The 9,222-nt window shown below is 37.2% G+C and overlaps 1 pseudogene; it reads right to left on the reverse strand.

Annotated features, from left to right (window-relative positions):
- Window positions 1-7,587: 7,587 nt before the first annotated feature.
- LOC114472401 (uncharacterized) lies at window positions 7,588-7,705 on the reverse strand (annotated as a pseudogene).
- Between the last annotated feature and the right edge of the window lie 1,517 nt (window positions 7,706-9,222).

Here is a 9,222-nt window from a genome sequence, read left to right on the forward strand (position 1 = left end):
CTTTGAGACAGAATCATTTCCATCAACCTGTTTGAGTTTTTTAGTCCTTAATTATGTTGCGAGCAACAGCAGTGCCTCATTATCTAATGCAGCCTATCTTTATCCATCCAGCTTTTAGCATCGCCTGCATAATGGACTTCACCATAGCATTGAACGCACCCTGCTCTACACAAAAATAAGGCACATTTAGCTCTGCCTCTACTTCTCTTCACTCTCATCTCTCGCTCCCTATCACAGACTCCAGCCTGTAATGGGGCCTCGCTTCAGGATGAACACACAAACATTTTTCATATTTACAGCCGGATGTGAATCAGATGACATTTGAAAAACACACGCACGCACACACGCACACACACACACGCACACGCACACACGCACACACACACACACACACACACACAGAGAAGATTTTGGAGGGCAGACCTAAAAGAAAATGAACCCCTTTAATATTTTCATGCAGGATTCCTATTTGAAAAACCATAAGCAAGACATCTGGGATCATTTTGAAAGAAATTCAATTATTTGAAAGATCATGCTGTCATTAAAATGATGAATTAATTATCTTTCTGTGGATTAGTTATTCATTATTTAAGTGGTAAAAGGCTGTAAGGTCAGCAGTTGAGACTTGAGAACTTTCTGCATGTTTGCATGTGTTTCCTGTGATTGATTGAGTTTTCTGCAGGTACTCCATCCAAAGTCTAAACATATTAAGTTAAATGGAGTCTTTAAAATGCCTGGAGGACTATGATTATTACTATGTGTTGGCTTCTGTCACAGAATGGTGTTCTATCCAGTGTCCAGTCCCTCACCTCCTGTCCTGGGTAAATTAAATTGTGAGTGAGTGAATGGAAAGGTTTACACACTCAATATACAAAACATTTAATTCTCAAGCATTTTTAGTTCAACATTAAAAAAAAAAAAAAAAAAAATGCAAAACAGAAATGTTGAATTTTGATATTTTAGGAATGTTGGGTAAGTTTGCGCTGTATAAATTACTTTATGACTGCAGTGGAAAACAAAGTAAAGCCCACATAAAAGTTCAAAGTCATCAAGGACAACAATGCATATATTATAGAAAGTGTTTTCAGGTTATGCATGAATAATATCTTGGTTTGCTGTCAGCAGGCCCAATCACATACGGTACTATTTTATATGATTTATGATGTATATTTTTTAGCATGTATTAAGAATGCCCCACTGAGATCTAAAAATTAACTAAACCTAAACGGTTTCTTTCTCAAAGGTGCATCAAATTTGATAATTTACTTCATAATTACAATAATAATTCGTAATAATTCAATTTTACAACGTTTGTTTCCTTGTTGCCACAGTATTTGACTCTGAGCTTCTCCTTGTGGACATATTGTGCAAAATAAACACCAATGATAACAAATTTGCAAGCAGTGCGAAATTATCTGATTGAATTTAACTAAGTTTATACGGGAAAATGGAGAAACTTTGTTTTTGTGCTTGGTAGGTTTGATAAATGTCAATTGTAACAGAAAAAAAAAGGATAATGTTTTTGTTCAGCATGCCGTCGTGGAACATAACACTAGTTAAACATAGATGGATGATCGTTTAAAAGATTGATTAAACTTGTGGGTGCAAAGAAAGTCATACATTTGTTAAAAAAAAATAAAAATACCCTCGTCTTCAGATGTCATAGTTGGTCATGGTAATGGGAAAATGGTAAAGTAGTATGTGAATAATCTGTGTGTTGGCAGATACTACGTTAGCTTGTCAGGACAATTTGTGTTTTAAGCTTTATTTCTTCCAGAAAGGGTGAAGAGAAAAAGGAACTGCTCTACAGGTTTTCATCAGCCTTAGCCACCATTTGTAGTCTTTTACAACTTTTGTCCCAAATTCAGTTCCCAGGTTCTTTCAGCACCCACGCACACACACGCACATACACATGGCGATCCCTCTTTGTTTTGTGCTTTAAATGTGAAGTTTTAAAGAATTGTCAATCAAAACGTCCATGACCACTTGAGATTCTTGGGTGATCACACAGGGTGAAAACATTAGAGGCTCCACAGCCAAGGTTTCATCGAGAGGATGCAGCTACAAACCTGACTTGACTGTGAATTGTAAGACTCTCGCTTTTTGCTCAAGACTTTTTCCTTAAGAACAGTGTTTATAAACCTGTGCTTTGCAGTAAAGCCTCAGTCTCCTTCCCGCTCCCCCTGAATCAATGCTCGACTTGTGAATGCAGACAGCCTATTTGTTCAGTCTTTCAACGAGGAGTGAATAACTCCACTATGTTCCTGGCCAGGAATTAGGTTGCAGGAAAAAAAAATCCCGGAAAGAATGGGTTAGAAACACAATTTTTTAAACCATTGTTCTTTACCATAATCAGTATTGTCAGGTGTGTGCTCAATGGCCTGTGTTTAATTAACAAGCTTTTGATTACTATACCCTCTCTGCTCCGTTATTGTCTCACAGCTTAATTGGTTGAACCACAGTCTATGTGACAGATTTGCTGGTGTCGTTGCCAACACACAGAGAACCGCGTGTTGGCGACTTCTGCTATAATCAGAAGTGATTACAGAAGAACTGCATTGTTTTTTCTTTCAAGTATGTATAGTAATTGCAAAATCATGAATGGATTGCTGTTACCAGCCTCTATAATGATTGGATGTCTAATGTCAATGAATGTGACATTTGATGACATTCAATGAAAGGTCGCGCCAATCGAGACCTCGCCCACTGTATTCGACCTATGTCTAAATGATTCTGCATGAATATACATGTTATGTTGGATTATTTTAAACCTTCTAAATCTTTCAGTTGTTCTGCTGTTTTGTCCTGGCTTTTTTGTTTTTCTGGAAGCAGTTTTATATATTTCGGTGGGAAGACATTTTGTTGTTTTATGGAAAAAAAAAAGTGTCTTTTGATTGTTGGTATTTTATCCACTCAACTATGCATTCACCTCTTGCTTAAATAATCAATATTTTAATGTCTAATCAATGTTTTAATGTTTTTCAATGTGAGAAAGTAAAGTATCTAGAAATGAACTGGCTCTAAGAGTTATATGTCCTATCTAAGATCCCAAATAAAGAGCTCTAAATTGGGTCTTAACTTATGCACTAAATTGGAGTGTTCATTATGAAGAACGTGTGAAAAAGAGTGGCCGCAAGCTCTCAATTAAATTCTGAAGGTGCAAATGAGTGAGGCTAATTAGCTTATTGTTGAATGACAGCAAACAAATGTGAATATAGAGAAACACAACGGGTTACAATCTTTGAGAAAGTCAATGCTGTGGGGGAAACACGAAGAGCAGCAGATGAAGTCATGAAAGTTGGATGGATAGAAAAAGAACAAAGAAAGAAATAGCTGTTTAATTCTTAAATGAATTCCTTCCGAAAAATTGTTTCTCCTACCCTAAGCAGAGCCGACCCTACCACTAAGCGGATTAAGCGGCTGCTTAGGGCCCCACGGCCACAGGGGGGTCCCCACACGATGGCTGTCCGTCACACTTCTTTAACCTGTTATTTACAGCAAACTGCTACCTACTAGTTAACACCCCCCATCCTTCAAAAAACACTGTCAACTTCACTATGAGTTGAATCAGCGTCTATTGCCAGCCAACATCAGGTGACCTGTGATGACTGACCGGGGCAGGTGTGTTCAATTAAAAGAGACACAACACCATGTTTAAATATGTCAAAGAAGGAAAAAAAATATTGAATAAAAATAAATAATTAAACATGTCGAAGTGGACATTTCTCTCCGAAGCAGAGAAGAGGAAGGGGGAAAAAAATGAAGACGCAAACAAACAAACTCAAGGTAAAGTCAACTAAAGCAACTTTCAACATGCAGCAGGATGATTCACTGTTGGTGATAAAATGCCTCCATTTTATTACATTAGTTTGAAAACATGTAGCCAGCGCTAGCTGATTAGCTCCAGCTAACTATATAATGTATTGAAAAAAATGTCACCATTGTTTGAAAACACATCTGTGCTTAATATTTAATTGTAGTGTCTAATGTGTAATTTTAAACTACCTGCTTCATACTGTGAAGGTTAGAAAATGAACAATATGAAAAGATTTACAATCATACCAAACTAAAGCAGAATTAGCAAATAGTTAGTCCCACAATGGTTACCTTTGAATTATTTTCTGTTTCCAATAGTTGTGATTGAATTATGAAATAAAGTCAATATCTTTTTTTTAGAAGGAGCCATACTTAAATATTTTGGTGGTGGAACTAAAGAACAAGAAAGCTCTGGTCAGTAAAAATTGATTGTTTTAAATGACAGGTTACTGTGTTATATCCTTATTCATAGACATAACCTGCTTTCTTTGCTTAAGTTTAATCTACTCTGCATGTTCTGCATAATGCTGTGTTTGTATTCTATAAAGCAGCTGCAGACGATTGTCTAACTCCTGGGTCATCCACAGAGGACATCTCTGCTCTTGATGATGGAATAAAAGCTCTTGATGATGGAATAAAAGACTTCACTGCTCAAAAAACAAGAAAAACAAACATATAAATATAGTCATTACTAGCAATTTTTTTTCTTTTTAAATGGTTGGAGAAAATAAGCTGTAATGTTTTTCTTTTAAGTTCTAAACAATATTTATATTGCATTTTTCATTTGGATGTTAAGACTTTGAATGCATGAATACAAATATAAATAAGAAAAATAAAAGCACTCATTGCAACAAAATAAATATGAATAGTGTTTATGAAGTGGTAAATGTAATTATATATATATATATATATATATATATATATATATATATATATATATATATATATATATATATATGTGGTAAATGCTAGTTTCTGTGAGAGAAAGAAGTTTTTTTTTTAATCAGCAGAATCGTACTTTATCTGTAAACAGTTAAGGGTCTTTTGTAGCTGGTCCTGCTTCCACATTGGCCTGTAATTGGACTGGGACTTTGGGGGGGGCATGTGATGTGATGGCTGACAAGAGCAGCAGTGTTCAGGCAAGCCGTCTGGGAAAGTTCTCCCCACAAGCAGATTCTATGTGTGTAGCAGTCCTCATGAAGGCCAGTGGGAGTATAGATTAACAGAACTAATTACTATTCATTTGAAAAGCTAATGTGTGACTGGATCACTGCAGCTTTTCGTCTCTTTCCCATCTACTTTCCCCCTCGGTCATTCATTAAAGAAGTTTATTCTGAAGTGTTTCATCAAGTGTTCGCCATCAGCTCACTTCACACAACTTATATGATAGAATCCAAGAGTGGGGAACATTTATGTTACCTGCACACGCACTTTCAGCTCTTATGGGGGTGGATCCATTCTAAATTCATGCGCACCAGTCCATCGAACATCTACATTTTCCATAGACTTAGAATGGGTATACGGGCACGATGCACAAGTCACGTCCATGTGTGTGTTTGATGTGCCTTAACACGTAAACACGTTTGCAGACGCCACACCTATGCCACACTTTAAAGTTTATGCACACATATGCCACACCTGGATGACAACTTTTGGATGAGTTTAATACTAAAGTCTGTAATGTCATAGATGTGGAGAAAACCAAACTCACAGAAAACACCTTGGATGAGGACTGAAATAATGCAGAATATTTTTGATTGTAGAAGAGCTGAGCGTAAATGGAGATCAACTAAACTCCAAATTCATCTAGAACTGTACAAAATAACTCAACGTAAATTGAATGATGGCTTGTTCAAAGCGAGGCAGCCATACTTTTCTGAAATTATTGCTAAAAATGTCAACAACTCTCGCACATTGTTTTCTGTAATTGAAAAGCTCACAACCTCCAAAGATCAGATAGCTCCTGAATTACTGTCAACTGGAAAATGCAATGAGTTTGCTGTATATTTCAATGAAAAAATGCAAATAATCAATAAGGTCAAACATCAAAACAACAAAAAGCTTGATCAGCTTCAACCACTGAGGGATGAGTCAACTACAATGTTAGAGTTAATTACAGTGAACCCAAAAACATTAGAGGAAACTGTTCAGCAGATGAATCCATTAACGTGTTGCCTTGACACAATACCCTCAAACTTCTTTAAAACTGTTGTAAAGTCAATTGTCACTGATTCGTGTCAGATGATTAACTGCTCATTCCAATCAGGCACCGTAACAAAATCCCTGAAAGTAGCTGCTGTCAAACCTCTGTTAAAAAAGAGAACACTGGATGCCTCTATACTGGCTAACTATAGTAATCAGCAACCTTCCATTCATGGCCAAGATCATTGAGAAGATGGTCTTCAACCAACTGAGTCAATTCTTAACATTCAACAAAATATTTGATCAATTTCAGTCAGGTTTTCGTTCTCATCACAGCACAGAAACTGCTCTTATCAAAGTGATCAATGACATAAGGTTGAACACTGATCCAGGAAAAGTATCTGTTCTCATTCTATTGGATCTAAGTGCTAAGGGCGACCGTGGCTCAAGTGGTAGTGGGTCGTCTTCTGATTGAGAGGTTGGGGGTTCGATCCCAGTACCTGACTATGTGTCGAAGTGTCCTTGGGCAAGACACTGAACCCAAAGTTGCTCCCAGTGGTCGACTAGCGCCTTGCATGGCAGTCCTGTCCCACTGGTGTGTGAATGTGAGAGTGAATGGGTGAATGAGCTGATATGTAAAGCGCTTTGAGACTGCTTCAGTGTGGTGATAAAGTGTTATATAAAATCAAGTCCATTTACCTTTACCATTTGACACTGTAGATCATACAATTTTGTTGCACAGATTGCAAATATGGGTTGGACTAAATGGAAAAGTAATGCAATGGTTTAAGTCATACTTGGAGGAGCAAAGTTATTTTGTAAGCATTGGAAACTTTGAATCTGACAAATTACCAATGTCCTGTGGGGTTCCTCGGGGCTCTGTTCTTGGACCCCTTCTGTTTAGCCTTTATATGCTTCCTTTAGGGCAAATTTTACAGAACTGTAAGGTTGATTGTTAGAGCTATGCAGATGACACACAACTATATCTATCACTGAACCCAGATGGCTATGGTCCCATAGAGGTGTTTTGTGACTGCTTAGAAAAAGTAAACTGTTGGATGAGTGAAAACGTCCTTCAACTAAACCAGGGGTGGCGGTTCTCAAGAGCCACAATCCAGCATGTTTTAGATGATTCCCTCTTCCAACACACCTGATTGGTATCATTTTCGATATTCATTTAAACAACAATTCGAAATAAGGGATGATATTGATTAATTTAGAACAATTCGATACCAAACAATTCAGTGACTTCAAATCGATTCAGTAACGTTTTAGCCAAAATAATAATTCAACCAGTGTGACTGTTGAAACACACCCATATAAATTTTGCCATGCTTTAATCAATTTTTTTGTATTTCCTTTGATACAATTGATTGTTTATCTTTTAAAACGATTGATGTCATCCGGAAGGCCAACTTGCTGAGCACAGATCCATAACAATAATAATGCATTGGATTTTATATAGCGCTTTATCATAGACACTTAAAGCGCTCTATAGAATTAAGGCATTATTCTTTCACTCCACACTTAGTGGTGGTAAGCTACTATTGTAGCCACAGTTGCTATGGTGCATCATTGGTCCCTCCAACCACCACCAACACTCACTCACACACACACTACATTCATAATACAATGTGTCACCTAGAATTCTCAGTGGTCTCCCATCCAACTACTAACCAGGCCCAGACCTGCTTAGTTTCCAAGATCTAACAAGATCGGGCAATGACAGGCTGGTATGGCCACATTGATGTAGTTGGATCGTAGGAATATACATCGATTATCGATCTAATGGATGAAGCGTTACACATTAGTTTAAAATGATGTTATTGTTCAGTTGCAGTTACATTCTGGTGCTTGTATTTGGTTTCTCTGGATACATCCACCCATAATCCACAAACAAGTATGTTGGGTTAGTCAGAGTATCTAAATTGCTCATAGATGTGAATAAGTGTTTGAAACCTTGTCTGTTTATATGTGTTGACCCTACGACATCCTGCCCCCTCCTGCAAGAAGAAGCAGGTACTGAAGATGGATAAACCTTTTTACAGCAACATAATATATGTTATCAATTCTTGGCACTTGTTAGTGTGTGTATATATAAGATTACCTGTTTAATATTATCTCTGAAATCTGATTCCCTTTTCGGTATGTCGAAAACTGCAGCTGTTTGGTAAAGTGCTGCTACGGTCAACTATCAAAAGCGCTCTCAGGAACCAGGATTAGCAACCTTAGTTATGAATATGAATATGAAGTGGATGTGTGTATTTGCAGCATCTGTAGCTGAGTGAATTTAGTATTTTGTAGAAAGTTAGAGTGAATGTTAGATCTATCTAATCAGTCTATATACTAAAACAAGTGATATTACCCAGTGTGTCTGTGGAGGAATGAAGAGTGTAACACTTTATGACTAAGTCATTTCAAAGATATTAAAAAGTCTCATTGGAGCAAAAAATAATCATCACTTTGGGGCTTGGACTGCATTCAAGGTTTTTAATCTTTTATATTTTAACTATGACATGGCATTAACAAGGCCATTTTAATCAATTAATTTGGTTACAATTTAATTCCTTCTTGGCATTGAAGCATCAAAATTTCTACTTTTATTTTCAGTAATGTCATCTAAATCACCAAAAACTAATGTGCTCTACAATTGGACAAAACTTCCAGGCTAATGTCGTTTGGCTCTCTTTACTGCAATGGGAGCTGTAAAAGTTTGTGTGTGTGTGTGTGCATGTGTGTGTACGTGCAAATGCATGTGTGTTTGTGCGTGTGCATTTGTACTTTGTCTCATTTTGACTTTAAAGGAGCCCAAATCCTTAATAGACTACAGATACAAGGATTCTTTAATTTCTAATTAGATATAATTAGATATTTATTCAGGATCTGAAAGTGATGCCTTATAAGTGCTCTGATGTTGGAATCACTGCGTGAGTAAATGACACAGAGCCTTAATGAAGTCCAGTGGCGGCTCCTGACAAATTTATCTGGGGGGGTCAACTGTTCTGATGATGACTAAGGTGACCCGTTATACCGGTAAATTAATAGGCAGCAAGACAATTGCCACATCTTGCTGTTTTCTGGTCAACTTACATTGTAATACCTAAAGGCTGGGATACACTGTGCTATTTTTTCAGTCGTTGTACTCAGCTCCAGCTCAAACTGTGCGACTCAAGTGCAGAGCCCGATTGTGCACAGATCACGATGCATGTTCTCACACTGTACGGACCGACACTCTGACACGATCTGACTGCTCACACTGTATGT

The sequence above is a fragment of the Gouania willdenowi genome, chromosome 1 (assembly GCF_900634775.1).
Source record: "Gouania willdenowi chromosome 1, fGouWil2.1, whole genome shotgun sequence".
Classification (NCBI taxonomy): domain Eukaryota; kingdom Metazoa; phylum Chordata; class Actinopteri; order Blenniiformes; family Gobiesocidae; genus Gouania; species Gouania willdenowi.